Raw genomic sequence first — 15,980 nt, forward strand, 5'->3', positions numbered from 1 at the left:
ATGAGTCAGTACCGACTCGGTGGCACCTAACAACAACAACAATTTATATTTCATGTGGGCCCTAGTGACACAATGGTTAAATGTTTGACTGCTAACTGAAACAGCGGTTCGAACCCACACACCACTGGGGAGAACTATGTGGCAGTCTGCTTCTGTAAACATTTACAACCTTGGAAACCCTATGTGGCAGATCTGCTCTGACCTACAAGGTCGCCATGAGTTGGAATCTACTCAAGGGCACAGGGTTTTATCTAGGTTTTCTACTGGACTGTGAACCACAAGGTTGGCAGTTCAAACCTTCCGGCTGCTCCTCAAAAACCCTATACAGCATCGCTATGAGAACCGACTCAACAGTACTTAACAATAAGAACAAGAGTCTCATCACTAATCTGATCATTACTGGCAGCAGTGTCTTCAGATATAAGTTATATGATCCCAAATAAACCTTATAAACAGCTTTCTTGTTGTTGTTAACAGCTTGTTAAGTAAGTGAATCTATTTGATATTCTCAAAAATAGAACTTGCTTTACCTATGTGGTTGTTGTTACGTGCCGTCGAGTTGGTTTCAACTCACAGTGACCCTGTGTAGGATTTCCAAGGAGCAACCTGGTGAGTTTGAACCACCAACCTTGTGGTTAGCAGTTCAGTGCTTATCATACAGTGCCACACCAGGTAAAAGCTGCTATTTCCTCTCAAAAACAGTGCACAGTTTCTTAGAATCAAACATTATCATTTGAGTTTTAAAAACTACACAGTGCAAGAGCATTATGTAGAAGATAGAGCTATGGGTTGGCTCCAGTTTTGCCCCAGACAAGTTTTATCACTTTGATCAAAGCTTTTAACCTCTCCTGGCCCCAGCTTCTTCATATGAAAATGTGGGAATGAGTGAATCTGGAAATTCTCAAAACGTAGTCCACTGAAGGCCGAATATGGAAGATAATTGCTTTTAAAAAGAGGCCAGAGAGACAGAGCTCCATCATCAAATAAGTTTGAGAAAAGATTCATATTCCATCTGCCTCTTGGGAAATCTTAATGCACATTAGCATAATAAAGTCCTTCCGTACAGAAACTTGTTCAGCTTTCTTTAACCCAGCATTTTCTAAATTTAGTTGACAAGACAATTTGTTTTTCTTGTAACATCTGTTAATATGGGTTCTGTGGGATGGACTTTGGGAAACACAGAAATGAGTGGCTGTTTTATGGTTTCTTTGCCATCTGTGAATAATCTTTCTGTGTCAACACACACACACATATACAGGCATGCGCATATAGATACCTAAACATAGGCTTGTACCTTCAAAAACATTCTGGGCAGTTGGCCATTTTTCTTTCTTTGCCCACCAAGAAGAGAAGGCCTTGGATATAAAATGAGATTCTATACATTTTCACACTAATTCTAAAACAGTTATTTTTCTTACTTTCTTCTCCCCCACCACCACCCCCGTAAAAAATTTACCACCTCTTTAACCCTAGCGTATAGATGTGGAAATGTATGATGATAGCCCGTAAGTTTACATATCAGTATTGGAGAATTTAAGTCAATCATTTGAAGCTTCACAACTACTTAGCATAGGATTGGAACCAAAGGCTGAGTTAGTGTTCGTTCTATGTCCCTACCCCCAAACACACACACATACACCCCTAATGTCTCCAGGCTTCTGTTGCTGACTGCTAGGGAGAGCACTAAAAAAAAAAAAAATTTTACAATTGGTTTCCCTGCCACCAAGTATTATTTTGGAAACTCTAAATTAGTTTAGAGCTAGAGATGTAAAAACAAAAGAAACTAAGACAAAATGAGAATGAGCTGATGATGATGATGGTGCTTTAAATAAGGAGTTTTAGAAAATAATAATCCTCATTTTTGTGAAGCTTGTGTTTCTTCCTAGTCTGTTAATGGCCTTGTGCTTCATCAGATATATCTTATTTGCAAATTTCAAGATCTTAAAGCAAGACTTTATCAATGAGGCTTCTATTTCACCCTTACCATTCACCCTTCTTTCTCCATCCCTCATGCACATAGTTTTCTTCTATTAAGCCCCTGAACCTCCAGAACAATACAGATTGTTTTTCACTTCAGTGTTTTTCGGACATGTATATATTTGTAAAGCAATGTGGCACAATAAACTACTTGATACACACTTTTTCAAATGGAAACTCAACCTGATAAATGAAAGGAATGGGAGTAGATGAAATAGATGCTTGCATTTTTTCACTCTTTGGCCTATTTTGGTATCCACCCAGATGATGTGATACAACCTGGATTTCAAGGATATGCAAGTTAGTTCCATAGACAAGTAAATGCAAAGTATGCTCCAGTTTGGGGCTTTGGGCCACTTAAGGAAGGGATGACTTTATTGTTTGAGCGGTAGAGAAAGCCATTCATTGCCTCCATTGTACCATGTAATGTCAAATTCCATTTCGAGTGTGGGCCTGGTGTTAAACAATGCGAGGCCAGTCATGTGAAACTGGCCAAAGAGGGGAGTCATGGGGTTTTTCTTAAGATTGGTCACCCCCCATTTTGCTCTTGACCTGCTCCTCTCTGTAGATATGGTGTGCAGTGGGAAATCCCTTGACCTGGAGCCTGGGCCAGGGCTGCATGCAAGATCAAAGGGCAGAGCAGGCATCTCCGCCTGGCTGAGGTGGGCCTTTCCCAGGCCGCCACACTGTGAGGCAGCCAGGGGTTTTGTTCTGGCAGGAACCAAGTCCCGGCCTGTGAGGCCTGGCAGTCTTTGTCTGGCCTGAGAAGTTTGAGGCCCAGGTTGCCGATCCAGTGTTCATCAAATGATCAAAGGCCCAAAAGCCTGGACATGAAACCTTTCTTCCCATTTCCTTTTTTGAAAAAGAATGAATTGCAGGAGGACCAAAGAATGCCATTTCCAAAGCTTTTATGTGCAATGCTAGCAGTAACGTTAGAGTCCTTCAGTTCCCAACCTAAGAACCCAAGTGCACTTACAGGCGGGCCCAGCTGCACCAGCAGACGGCGGCCACCGAGTTTCTTTCAGACAGGCTTTTATGGATTAAGGCCTTTGCTCCTATTTTAAGGGCTTTTAGGAATAAACTTAGAATAATTTAAGTTCTTTTTCCACTGTCTAGTTTATTAGCAAGTAGACAATAATGCATTTTGAAATCAAAGTAAATAGGCATCTTGCAGTGGGAACCTCGGTATCAATTTGTGAAATACTTATGTATGTTCATTATTTTGGTTGCTGTGGCCACATTTCTAAGGAATAATTAATATTTTGAGACAGCGTACCTCTCTCGTGGAAGAAGGGCTTAGCTCCAGTGCATCAGAAGTGTTTTTCTTCTGCCAAGATATGTTCCTTATTCCTGCTCCTTATTCCTCAGTGCCATCTCTTTTCCTTGCATTTCTGTTTCATAACAATTTTTCAAGGAATGGAGAGCTATAGACCAAAGGTGGAACTTCTCAAAGATAACATTTGCTTGTTGCCTGACATGATCAGGCCCATTGGAGCCTATACTAAACTTTGCTTGCCAATCAGAGACACTCTTATTGAGAAAAGAGGCTCAGGCCCTGGCCAGAGGATTCCTCAGCAGGATCTGTGTTTGAGGGGGGATTTTGAAAAGTTTTAAGATGTTGCCAGAGTGATGTGCTGAGTAAACACATTCCAGTCTCCCAGTGGCTATTGTTATTCAAAAAAAAAAAAAATCCTAGAGGTCAGGTTTTTAAGGGAAACTCTATTCTTTTGTATGGCAGGGCTCACAAGATTAGGGATTTCATTTTGCATTGTGAATCTCAGATTGTCCCAATTTGCTGGTATTGCTGTTATTGTTAAATGCCTTTGAGTTGGTTCAATCTCATAGCCACTGATCTTTTGGTTAGCAGTTCAGTGCTTATCCTAAAGTTTCACACCAGCACTAAGAACACTTTCCTACATTCTGTAATATGAGTGGACAGTGAGATGTTCACAGGACCATATAGCCCACTCCAGTCTCCATCCCCAGCAGTTTGATCAATTTTATTGTTTTTCTGTCTCCAGTGTGTATATGAGAATAAACATCTCCTGTGATAAGGTCAGTATAATAAATTTGAGGTTTCTTTTCCCCCTGCTGTGGCACTATATGGGTTAATGCTCCAGACTGCAAAGCTGTTTGAACTGCAAGGTCCATGGTTCAAGCTCACCTGCTGCTCCTCGGAAACCTTGTACAGGATCGCTATGGGTCGAAATTGACTCTACGGCACTTAACAACAATTGCCTAAGGAGCTCTGTTGGTGCAGTGGGTTAAGTGTTTGGCTACTAACTACAAGGTCGGCCATGCAAATACACTAGCTGCTCTGAGGGCAAAGATGAGATTGCTCTTGTGATGATTTACAGCTTCATAAACCCTAGGGAGCAGTTCTACCCTGTCCTATATATAGGGTTGCTATGGGTTAGAATTGACTTGATGGCAGTGGATTGAGTTGGCTTAATTGTCTACTATATGCTTGTCACGTAATAGAAAGCTACATTTGAATTCTGTTTGTGAAATGGAATGAGCCGGAACACAAACACCCACGTGTAAGGCTTTATTGGAGGTCGGAAAGAAAGAGACAGAGGTATTGCTGGTAGAAGAGGAGGGAGGGGTTGAGATTAGTGGAGGTAGGTGATAGGTTGACTAGGGATTACGTGCTGGTAGGGAGAGAGGAAGTTCCGGTAGGGAGAGAGAAAGTTCCGGTACGGAGAGAGAAAACGCGGTAAGCAGCTGTTTTATTATGCTTGTCGCTGAGGGATTCTATCATTCCAGCCTATTGTTTTTATGGGTACAGGGGCGGAGGTCATTTCTTCTGGAGCTGCTTCCTGTTGGAAGGGGGCAAAGAGGAGGGAACTATGTCTCTGACTGGCTAGTCCTGTTGCTTGATAGTGGTTGGTATCCGGCCATGAGGAATTCGCCCACCATCTGGTTTGTGAAGGCCCTCATGCGTTCCTGAAGAAAATTTTGAAGACAGCGAAACAGGCAGGTACCATATAACAGTATCAGGAGGATTATAGTTAATGGCCCTAGGAAGGGGAGGAGCCAAGGCCACCAGGAGGACATTAGGGTCCAACCATGGTTTGTTTAACTTGATTTTGTAAAGCAAAGATGGTGTCTGCTACCCTCTCCATGTCCCCGTTCAGGGCCTCTGATAATTTTTTGTAATGTATGTTGTTGTTGTTGTTGTGAAGTACCATGGAGTCAGTTCCAACTCATAGTGACCTCTTACAGGGTTTCCGAGGCTGTAAATCTTTACGGGAGTGAAAAGCCTCATCTTTCTCCCGCAGAACTACTGGTATTTTCAAACTGCGGACCTTGAGGTTAGCAGCCTGATTCGTAACCACTAAGCTACCAGATGTGCCTAATCAGATGAGGTTAAGAGTCAGGCCACAGGGATTAAATATGTGACTCCACACAGGTGTTGTGCGGGTAGGCATTTGAAAATCTTTTCCACATAAGAAAAATACTCCCTTTGGCCCACATGTTGGGTTGCTTACCTTTGTTATGTCTGTGCACCAGGAGTTTGGAAGGGAAAGGGAGGGAAGGTTAGTGATGTTGTGGTTAAGAACGCAGGTGAAGTTGGTGGAATTACTGAGGCCAGTCTCCGTGAGGAGAGGTCCTGTGTACTGTACGGTCGTTGTATTAGGATATGATTTAGGGACTGGGTCGGTGGGAATGACTGAGTACCCCCAGGTCCCTATAGGGAAACAAACCCAGCATGAGGTTTTATTGAATATGGTTCCTACATCAGTGATTAGCGTGTGATGGGGTTGGCGGATGCTGTCAGGATCTAGCCACATTCATAACCATTTATATCCTGGGTCCAGCCATTGTATGAGGTTCTTTGTGGCTTCTACGCTGATCTTTTTCCTCGCTGCATCTGCCACCCCTAACCCCCATCTGACATCCCTATTTAGGTTTGATATGTCCAACAGATAGGCTTGGTGCACCACCTTTTACAAGCTGTGGATTGGGAAGCCATGCAGTTAGAGAGTTTGGATAGGTACCGTACTCTGATTCCGCAAAACTACTTAGTGACAGGTGTTTGTCCCAGATAGCAGACAGAGTGCATAAAGGTCAGAACACTAGAGCAATCCGTGGCTATATTAGGGGTTGAGCATGTTTTGCCATTTTGCCTAAGGCCCGATCTGATTGTAAAGGTTGAGATAAAGAGTATGGAGCACTTACTGGGATGATGATAAGCCCCACTATGAGGAGTAAGGCAAAGAGTATTCAAGAATGACGAGGCCACTCGGGGTGAGACAGCGAAGAGGCCTACAGCAAAGACAATAGTGCCCCGAAGGGGGCAAGGAAGACCAGGTGGCAAGTTGACATGGAGGTATGTCTAAGGGAGTACGTGGGAGTAGGGTTAGCCAGCAGAGGAGAAAGACTGTCAGCAGAGAGATTTTATCTGGTGAGAAGTCAGAGTGTGCCCTGGAGAACTAGGTCTTTGATCCAGAATAGGATAGCGTCAGGAGTGTTAGCCTTTGGAAAGAACCACTGGAGGTCCTGGCCCACCTGGTCGAGGAAGCAGGAAAAGTGGTTAATTAGGCAGGAGTCTTGCATGGTGGGACTGGGGGCCTATTGATCCCCTCCCTCTCTGTATAAAAGGAGCAATCAACCTACCAGTGTCCCTCCTGTTTGTTAGCAGGGCATGGGCCAGGGGAGGACGAGGGCTAGGGCAGTTTTTTGCCCAATGACCCTTGGTTATACTTGAAGCAGGGCCTGGGCAGTGCCCCAGAGGGTATTCTACCCCTTCTTTGGTCTGGAACCCTGTAGAGCATTGGCCAGTAACTGGTATTTCGCCTTGTCTATGTCCAGGGCCGACTGAGAGATGAAATGAGTGTTAATAACTGCTATGCCTACTGGGGATGTTGGATCTAGTTTGGTGCATTTTTGTAGGGCCGCCGTTAGACGTGATAGAAATTGGGCTGGATTTTCGTCTGAATTTTGGGTGATATTTCTGATCTTGCTGTAGTTGACTGCTTTATGAGCAGTATTCTTTAAGCCTTCTGCAAGGCAAAGAATCATATGATCTCTAAGTCCATGTTTGGCGTGGCCTGGTTGATAATCCCAAGAGGGATCTTCTTGGGGATTGCTGCCTGAGCTCCCGCTGACTTTTCGTTGCCCATAGCACGCACCTCGTCAGAACTGAGAGTGATGTAGAGGCCATGTCAGGTGAGGTAATAGGATTGAGTGAGGTATCTGAATTCTTTTGATGTAGGTGTCTGGATCGGAGGAGAAATGTCCTAGCCTCTTTTCGATTTGTAAGAGGTCAGATAGGGAAAAGGGAACATGGACACGGACAATGCCTTCTGCCCCTTGCATAATAGCATCAGGGGTGCAGGCAGTGGCGGGTATTGGGATCAATGAGAGTGGTCTCAGGACCAAGTATGTGGTGGAGAGGGAGGGGTCAGCTGAGTAGGTGACCACCAGATGATGGTTTAACAGAGCCATGGGGAGGAGAGGGAAGAGGAGGTAGGTGGGGCAAAGGAGGAGGAAGGGGTGTATGGAGAGGGGAGTGCAAGTGGGGAATGGGCATGGTCTGATGGGTCAAAAGAGGAAGCCTCTGGGAGGGAGCTTGGGTCATGTGTGGGGAGTGGTTTCTCATGCACTAGAAGGATTTGAGAAGGGGAGCAAGTCAGAGAGAAGGATGAGAACAGAGAGAAAAGAAAGCCTGGACATAAGGGACCTTAGGACATTTGCCGCTGTACTGACAGAAGTTATGAAGGGTGTTGAAACTGAAGGTGCCATTCTCCAGCCACTAGGAACCATTTCCTTGATTACAGAAAAAGAGTAAGCATCGTGGCTTGATATCAGGTTGTACCCCTAGCGCCTTAAAATTGCACAGGAAACAATCCAAGTGTGTGGAGGGAGGCGATTTAGACGGTGAGGTTCCCATGATAATTACAGCTGGAGAGTTAGGGTGAGGATCAGGAAGCCTCCAAGGAGAAGGGCAAAGAGAAGAGCATCCTTGTCTCTCTTGCCAGATCCCTGAGATAAGAGAAAGGAATTGAGCTCACTAGACGTCCCCCGAGAGCAGCAATCCTGGGCCATGGGCCAAGAAGAGTCTGTCTGGCCTAGTACTAGGACTTAGATTTGACAGAACAGAGGACTTAAGAGAGGGAGGCATGCCCAAACACTCATCCTGAGATTGTTTACCGGTGTGTGGCTGTAAAGTCAGCAACAGCAATGGTTGAGGGCCCCTGGGTGAGTATTTGGTTGGCAGGTTCAGAAGGGACAGCTAGGAAGCGGATCAGCCCGAGACCTGGGGATCGTCGAGGGTCCCTCCAATGTCCCTCCCGGGTTTCGGCACCATAAATATGAGATGGAATGAGCCGAACACAAACACCCACGTGTAAGGCTTTATTGGAGGTAGGAAGGAAAAAGACAGAGAGGTAGTGCTGGGGGAAGGATTTTTATACTCTTCGAAGAGGAGGGAGAGGTTGAAATTAGTGGATGTAGGTGATAGGTTGACTAGGGATGACATGCCGGTAGGGAGAGAGAAAACGCAGTAAGCAGCCATTTTATTATGCATGTGGCTGAGGGATTCCCCACAGAAGGAACTGATTTTATTAATGCTGAAGTCTCGAGGACACACACTGACCGACCTCTTGCTTTCCCCACCTGATTTTTTGTCCTCCATTTATGGCTTCTCTCTTTATTCTGAGTAACAGAACTGTAGGTGCGCCAGAGAGAATACTCACTTCCACTTCATAGGTGAGCTGTGGTGTGCAAAGGAATCCCCCTACACCTAACACAGAGCAGTTGCTGAGGAAATAAGCCCTCTCCCTTGGTGGCTACCCACGTGTTTGTGTGCCCTGCCTGCCTGCTGCTGGGTAAGCAACAAGTGCACAGCTTTGATGGCCTCATTTTGCAACTCATTAATCACATCGTTTTGTAAATTGTTCTGAGTTTTAGAAGCCCATTGTTGTAATTGAACATCTCTGAAGAGGTCTTGTAATAGAGAAGCTATGTGGGTACCTTCCATTTCTTAGTCACATGACCTCAAATAAATGACACACCTGACTGAGCCTTCTAGATGAGGGTGATTGTTACCAACCTGTCTGCCTGGGCTGGGGTGAGGCCGGAATGAGATACAGCACATGAAACAGAGTGTTAACAGGCCCCAGATTACTAATGAGCTCCACTCCTGAGCCTATCTTTAAGTAGAGGTTGAAGACATGTTCTGACTGAGTTAGTGCGATGGGTTATGGTTCCTATCTAGCATTAGTTAAATGTTTGTCTCAGGGTATATTACACAGCATACCTTCCTGTGCATAAAAATACATTAAAGGAACTCTTGTTGTTAAGTGCCATCCAGTCGGTTCCAACTCATAGCAACCCTGTGTAGGATTTCTGAGGAGCAGCTAGTAAGTTTGAACTGCTGACTTTGAGATTCGCAGTCCTGTGCTGATCCTACAGCGCCACTCTTCTAGATATATTCAAACATCTTTAATGTAAGAATGCAGTAATAATAATGTCCTGGTGCCTTTTGCAGTGTAGTGCTCTTTTGTTATTACAAATCATTTTCTGTGCTTCGAATTTTCAATGTAATTTTGATGTAATAGATTCATAACTGTAGGCAGACGTTCATAACCCGAACACTGTCTGTTCAACTGTCTAACATTTGATAATGTTATCATTAATACTGGTTTTAAGAGTTCAGGTTAGATGTCAACGTTTAATAGAAGGTCAAAGTAGATAGAAGCCTACCTTTGGAAAGCAAGAAAGTTTTAAAAGATTCAGATGAAGGCTCACCCGACTAATTGAATCATACTGTCCATCCATGTCTGGATTGGACACCATGACTCATTGTCTGATGTAATATGTGTCAAAAATACCTTTTAAAAATAACTGTGTGGCTCACTGAACTTTTTAAAACTAATATTCCTCTAGTCACATTTAACTATTAAAATTATATTTGAAATTGAGTTTTTTAGTCCAACTAGCCACATTGCAAGTGGATAAGTCACATGTGACTTCTTACTGTTGTTGTTCAGTGCGTTCTGAATCATAGTGACCCTGTATAGGATTTCCAAGGAGGGGCTCGTGGGCTTGAACTGCTGGCCTTCCGGTTAGAATCTTGTGCTTATCCTACAGTGCCACACCAAGACTCCTTGTGGCTAATGGCTACCATATTGAATGGTACAGATTTGGAACATTTCCATCATTGCAGAAAGGTCTCTCGGACAGCTCTGCTTTAGAGAGTAGCATGAAGGTTGGTCATGGAATGGTGTCCACTCACTCCATTTTTCCCATCTCTTTGGGCCCAGCCACCATCATCTCTCACCTGTTTTGCTACAGTAGCTTCTAAACCGGTCTCCCTGCTCTCATTCTTACTGCTTCCAATCTGTTCTCCATATAGTCATCAGTGGGATGGTTTTAAATAGAAAAACCTTTGATGGCCTGCTTCTGCACTTGAGCTAAATTCACAACCCTTAGCATAACTGACTCTTGCTCCTGTATGCAGTTTCACCTGAGATCCCTCTCTGGCCCTGCTGGCTTCCTTTCTGCTCAGAAAAACTTGGGACTTTTACTGTTCGTTGTTCAAAAAATCAGGCACTTACTGTCCCATTGACCTGGAATATGTACCATCCCCAGCTAACCTCTGAACCCACAACCAGTCCTTTCCCCCACCCTCTTTATCCTCTCCTGGAATCCTTCTGTTCCGTCTTAGTAATCATCATAGCATGGTCTGTTCATTCGACAGATTCTAGGTTAAACCATGAAATTACCATTTTAGTGGGCCAAAACATTCTCATAGTTTCACGCAGCACAACCTCATTTATTGAGCTCCTACTATTTGCAAAGCACAATGACACTGAGAAAATGCAGTGAACAAAAGAGAAAAAAAAATCCCCGTATTTTTTATGCTTATTTTGTGGTCAAGAGACAAACAGACAATAAACTTATACTTCTGGATTACAGGATGGTGATAAGGGCAGTCAAGAACACTCTAGGAACACGCTGGAGTATCTGCATTTTACTTGTGACCACTCAGTTGATTTTGGGGACACCATGTGTGTCCGGTAGAACTGTTCTCCATTGGCTTTTCAGTGACTGATTTTTTGGAAGTAGATTTTGAGACCTTTCTCCCAAGGTACCTCTGGGTGGACTGAATGACCCTCCAACCTGGTGTGGCACTATGGGTTAATGCGTCAGACTGCAAAGCCGTTTCAACTGCTAGGTTGGTGGTTCAGGGTCACCAGCTGCTCCTCACAAACCCTATGCAGGGTCACTATGGGTCAGTATCGACTCGATGGCACTTAACAACAACAACAAAAAAGCACCTTAGCTTGACACAGTGCTCGTCAAATATCTGTGGGCTTTGGTTGGATTCATTGTCTGTTTGTTTTTCCAAAGAGCTGAAAGGAACCGAAGAGATCATTTATTCTGAGCACTTAGCTATAAAGGGAGGAAGCAGACCCAGAGAGATTTGATGTGCCCAAGGTCTTCTAACCAGTCAGAACTGGATTTGGAGCTCTGGTCTGTCTGCACATCAGTCATTGTCCTACAGGATAATCTGGTAACCTTAGACCATGAAAGGCAGTGGGTCCATCAGGAACCAACTTAGGTGGTCACTTAGGGAGCAGTAAGTATAGCAGGTGAGTTGGAGAGCAGAGTTGGTTTAGGAAAATTCAAGGCAGAAAGAATCCATTGAAATCAGATTCCAGAGAACCTTTAATTACAGGCATAGAATTTTGGATTAGTTTTATATGCCGTCTAGAGTCATCATGGAAGTGATAAAGTCCAAGTGATGTATCAGCAGAATAATTTTGTAGTGTTATAGAAAACATTTGAAAGGTGAAGAAGCTGGAGTCAAGAAGATCGTCAGGCACCCTCCTCAGGGATCTAGGTGACAGGGTGCCCAACTCTACTGCGTGCTGTCAGGTTGGAGGTACAAAGGAGATACCCTTTGAGGGGTTTGCTCCTTTAATGCACAAGTAGGCTGGAACACAAGAGTGAAGTAAGTTGAGGTAGGAAAATCTCACAGTCACATTCCACCAAAACATAAAAACATGGAGTGTCAGGCCCAAATTCTTTTCACAGATATGTTTGGTCTCAACATGTCTTCAAGGTGATAAAACTCTATCTCATAACTCATCAATATCTCAGCCTGAAACAGATTGTCCAGAATGAATTATTGGAGGAGGAGGGGAAACGAGGGAGGATCCTTTGTAGTGCATGTTCTGGTAGGTGGAGAAATTGAATTTTGTTTTTATGAAAGTGTACTCAGTAGGGCAGCCATGTGGGTAAACGTATTCCTTTATCTGCTTGTTTATTTTTAGCATTTTTCCTTCCCTTGAACTATTCTGGCACATTAGAGGTAATGACAAGCATGTGGTGGTGCTTAAAGATGTCACTGCCCCATTTCATAGATGGTCCAGAGTACCTTGCGGCAGAGGGTCTTGGAGAACTGCGTAATACAGTGTGGGCTATGTGCCCTCAACAAGTGACCAGGTCAGAAGGGCTGCCTCGGGACACACTATAAACACTGAGGCTGGTTGGTTACCTAAAGGGAGAGAGCAGTTCTTCTTGACAAGTGTTATAACCTCATCTATTTTGGTAATGTCTCTGAACTACAGCACAGCCTATACTCCTACTAGATGTCTCATCAAGAGTGTTCTTGTGGAACACTCTTTCATCACAGGTCCCACAATGTCTTGATGGTGTCAGCATGGGTCAGGGGGTACCTTTATAAACTGGGGTGTGCACAGAGTAAGGGCTCCTATTCTTTGTGGCCTGACAACGGTTTAAATCTCACGATGATCTCTCACCCGCTGCAGAAAATCAACATGGTCTGTCCTCAGTTTCCCTCCCTCCCTCTGCATTCTTACCACATACCTCACGCATGCCACACAGACACATCATGGCAAGTAAATAAAAATCGTGAGTCTTACAATACCTTCCAGAACTTTCCTTTGTGTGCTGTTGACTAGGTTCGGAACGACCTTATATAGGGTTTCCAAGAAGCAACTGATGGGTTTGAAGTGCTAACCTTGTAGTTGGCAGTCCAGTGCTTACCATACAGTGCCACACCAAGGACTCTTTTCACACAGATGTTGTGTATGGTCCGCCCATCTGCATACCTCTCTCAGGAAATCCAGGATCTAGATTTATTGCTCCCTCCCTATGCCATGGAGGACAGTCTGTCCTGTCTGTGTGGGCCTTGCTCTAGGTTGCTTCTGTACATGATTGGTGGTATTCCTGCCATCACACTGCTCCTGCCCCTCCACACCACACTGCTGGGAGGGAGCTCCTTTCCCTCTGTCTTCTCCACACCTCTGTAAACCTGGGGTCTTGACCTGATGATGGTGGTGGTTGGTGTTGTGCCTTCTAGTCAGTTCTGATTCACAGCAACCCTGCCTAGGGTTTCTGAGGCTGTACATCTCTGTGGGGAGTAGAAAGACTCATCTTTCTCCTGAGGAGCAACTGGTGGGCTCAAACTTCTGACCTTGTGGAGTTTTGCTGTCTAGTGTTTATCTTACAGAGCCACCACACTCCCTGACAGGAGATGCACCCCTTCTTGGGGACTGTTCATGTCTGTGGCCCCTTTCCACTTCAGTCAAGTTCATATGGAACTGTCAGCAGTTAGCGTCTCTGTGGTTCGTAATGTGAGAAAATAGGGAAGAAACAGAGCAGGAATGCCCCTTTTACAAAGGATTGTGGCATCACGTTAGGACTTGCTGAGTGCTTGTTCATGAGTTCACATAGTTTTATTCTGAGATGTGTGTGGAAGTTCAGGACTGATCAGGGTTGGAACAGCTCAGTATTATAAAGGAGCAAGAGTAAGGAGGCACACTTTGTCCTTCTGATTTGGTGACAGTGACCTGCAACTAGAAGCCCAGCTCTTTCACCCATACCCCACACCCCTTGCCTACTTCTTTGGTTCTCATTTTATTTGTCTGACTTTGCCTGTCTCCACTCTTTTTTTCCTTGAATTATTATGTTATGGTTTTCATCCTTTTTAACATTGTTTGCCTTATATATGTCTTGTTTGTTTTCTGATCCTTGTTTCCTTGTTTCCTTGCAGTATCAATCCTGTTGCTATTCTCCTCTTTCTTTGTTTTTGTTCTTCCACTTTCTTATTTCCGTTCCCCACCCCCATCTGACCTGGGTCCTTTCCTTTTGGGAGTCTTATCTGCTGCCATCAGGCTGACCCACTGGTGATCCAAGGGGTCCATGTTCAAATTCTCAACCAGCCTGGACACTTCCAGGGGTAGATCCAGAGACAGTTGCCAAAAAATGGTGGCACTGGCCAGGCCTCAGTTTCGTCTCCTCCCCCAACAATGAGGTAGTCTCCTTGAGAAAGCATTCCCTGCTTCTGCCAAGTTTGCCTGTCCAATTCCTGGAGGCCAAGTTCCCACACTCACCACTCTGGTCACTAGGTAGGTCATTGGCTTGCACACTATGTTGAGGAGGATTCTGAGAGCTATAGCTATCAGGTGCTGTTATAGCTATAGCTATCAGGAAGAGTAGTGTACCAGATCTGCATCTCGGAATTAGTCATCTTCCCGGTGTTCATATGAGCTCTCTTTAGATGTGGCGCTGCAGGATAATACGCTGGACTGTCAGGTCAGTTTGAACCTCAAGGTGGTTGGTACAAACTCACCAGCTGCCCCTCAGAAACCCTAGACAGGGTTGCTATGAGTAGGAACCAACTCAATGGCACTTAATAACAACAGCAACATATAAATGCAGGAATCTTGGTATGGCCTTATAGGATAAGCACTGGACTGCTAACCTTATGGGAGGTGGCTCAAACCCACCAATTTCTCCTCAGAAACCCTAGACAGGGTTGCTATGACTCAGAACCGCCTTGACAGCACTTAACAAAAATACAGGAGTCCTGGTGTGGTGCTATAGGATAAGCACTTGGCTGTTAACTACAAGATCAATAGTTAAAACTCACCAGCTACTACTCCTTGAAAACCTTATACAAGGTCACCATGAGTCAGAACCAACTCGGCGGCACTTAACACAACACATGTACAAGGTCTGTGGTTCAAACCCACCAGCTGCTCCTCATAGGATCCCTATGAGTCAGAACTGACTCTATGGCACGTAACAACCCAACGGTGACATATATGTGACCACAAAGCCCTGCTGGTGCTGTGAGTTACACATTGGGCTGCTAATCAGAAGGTTAGCAGTTCAAACTCACAAGTCTCTCTTCAGGAGAAAGATGAGGCTGTCTGTTTCCATAAGGATCAACAGCCTTGGAAGCCCTGCACTGGATCTCTATGAGTGGGAGTGGTCTCCATGGCCATGGGTTTGGCTTTGGTAATGTATGTGTGACCATTGCTAACGGTCACAGCTGCAGTTTGCCGTCAATGCAGCTACCTTTTTTTTAAAAAAACAGATTATTTTTTTTCTTTAGTAGACAGCCAAGCATCTTAACATTATTTCCACCCTTTTCCCTATTCCAACCACGTCTCAATCCGTGTACCCCAGAGCCCTGTTGTTCTAAGGTTGTGCATACATCATTATTTACCTCTGTCCCACTTAGCCCATGCAAACCTGCCTACTTGTTCTCCTCTTCTCTTTGTTCTTCCTTTCCCCTCTCCCTTTTTGTGTATTGCCCCTCTCCCCAGCACCCAAACTATCCTGTGTCTATTCCCTGCCCTGTGCTCTATACCTTTCTGTCCCTTCCCTCACCCCACCCCCAACATCCCAGCAATCAGCAAAGAATCCCTCCCACCCCCCTTTAGTATGGGTTCTTTTTCTTAGTCTTTTACAGTAGTGGTCCTATGTAGTATTTCTCTTTTTGTGACTGACTAATTTCACTCAACATAATGCCCTCAAGGTTCATCCATGTTAACTGGTGGTTTGCAGCTTCCTTATTATTTTTCAAGGTAGCATAATATTCCATTGTGTGTATGAACCATAGTTTGTTTATCCATTCTTTAGTTGATAGGTACTTTGGCTGTCTCCATCTCTTTGCTATTGTAAATAGTGCTGCTATGAACATTGGTGTGCATATATCTTCTTGTGTTGTGGCTCGT

At 44.5% G+C, this 15,980-nt stretch overlaps 1 protein-coding gene across 1 annotated transcript in view; it reads left to right on the forward strand.

Annotated features, from left to right (window-relative positions):
- The window catches only part of PTPRN2 (protein tyrosine phosphatase, receptor type, N polypeptide 2), a 1,341,366-nt gene that overhangs the window by 1,279,400 nt on the left and 45,986 nt on the right, over positions 1–15,980 (forward strand). The window lies entirely within an intron of this gene.

This window comes from Chrysochloris asiatica, unplaced genomic scaffold (genome assembly GCF_000296735.1).
Source record: "Chrysochloris asiatica unplaced genomic scaffold, ChrAsi1.0 scaffold00277, whole genome shotgun sequence".
NCBI lineage: Eukaryota > Metazoa > Chordata > Mammalia > Afrosoricida > Chrysochloridae > Chrysochloris > Chrysochloris asiatica.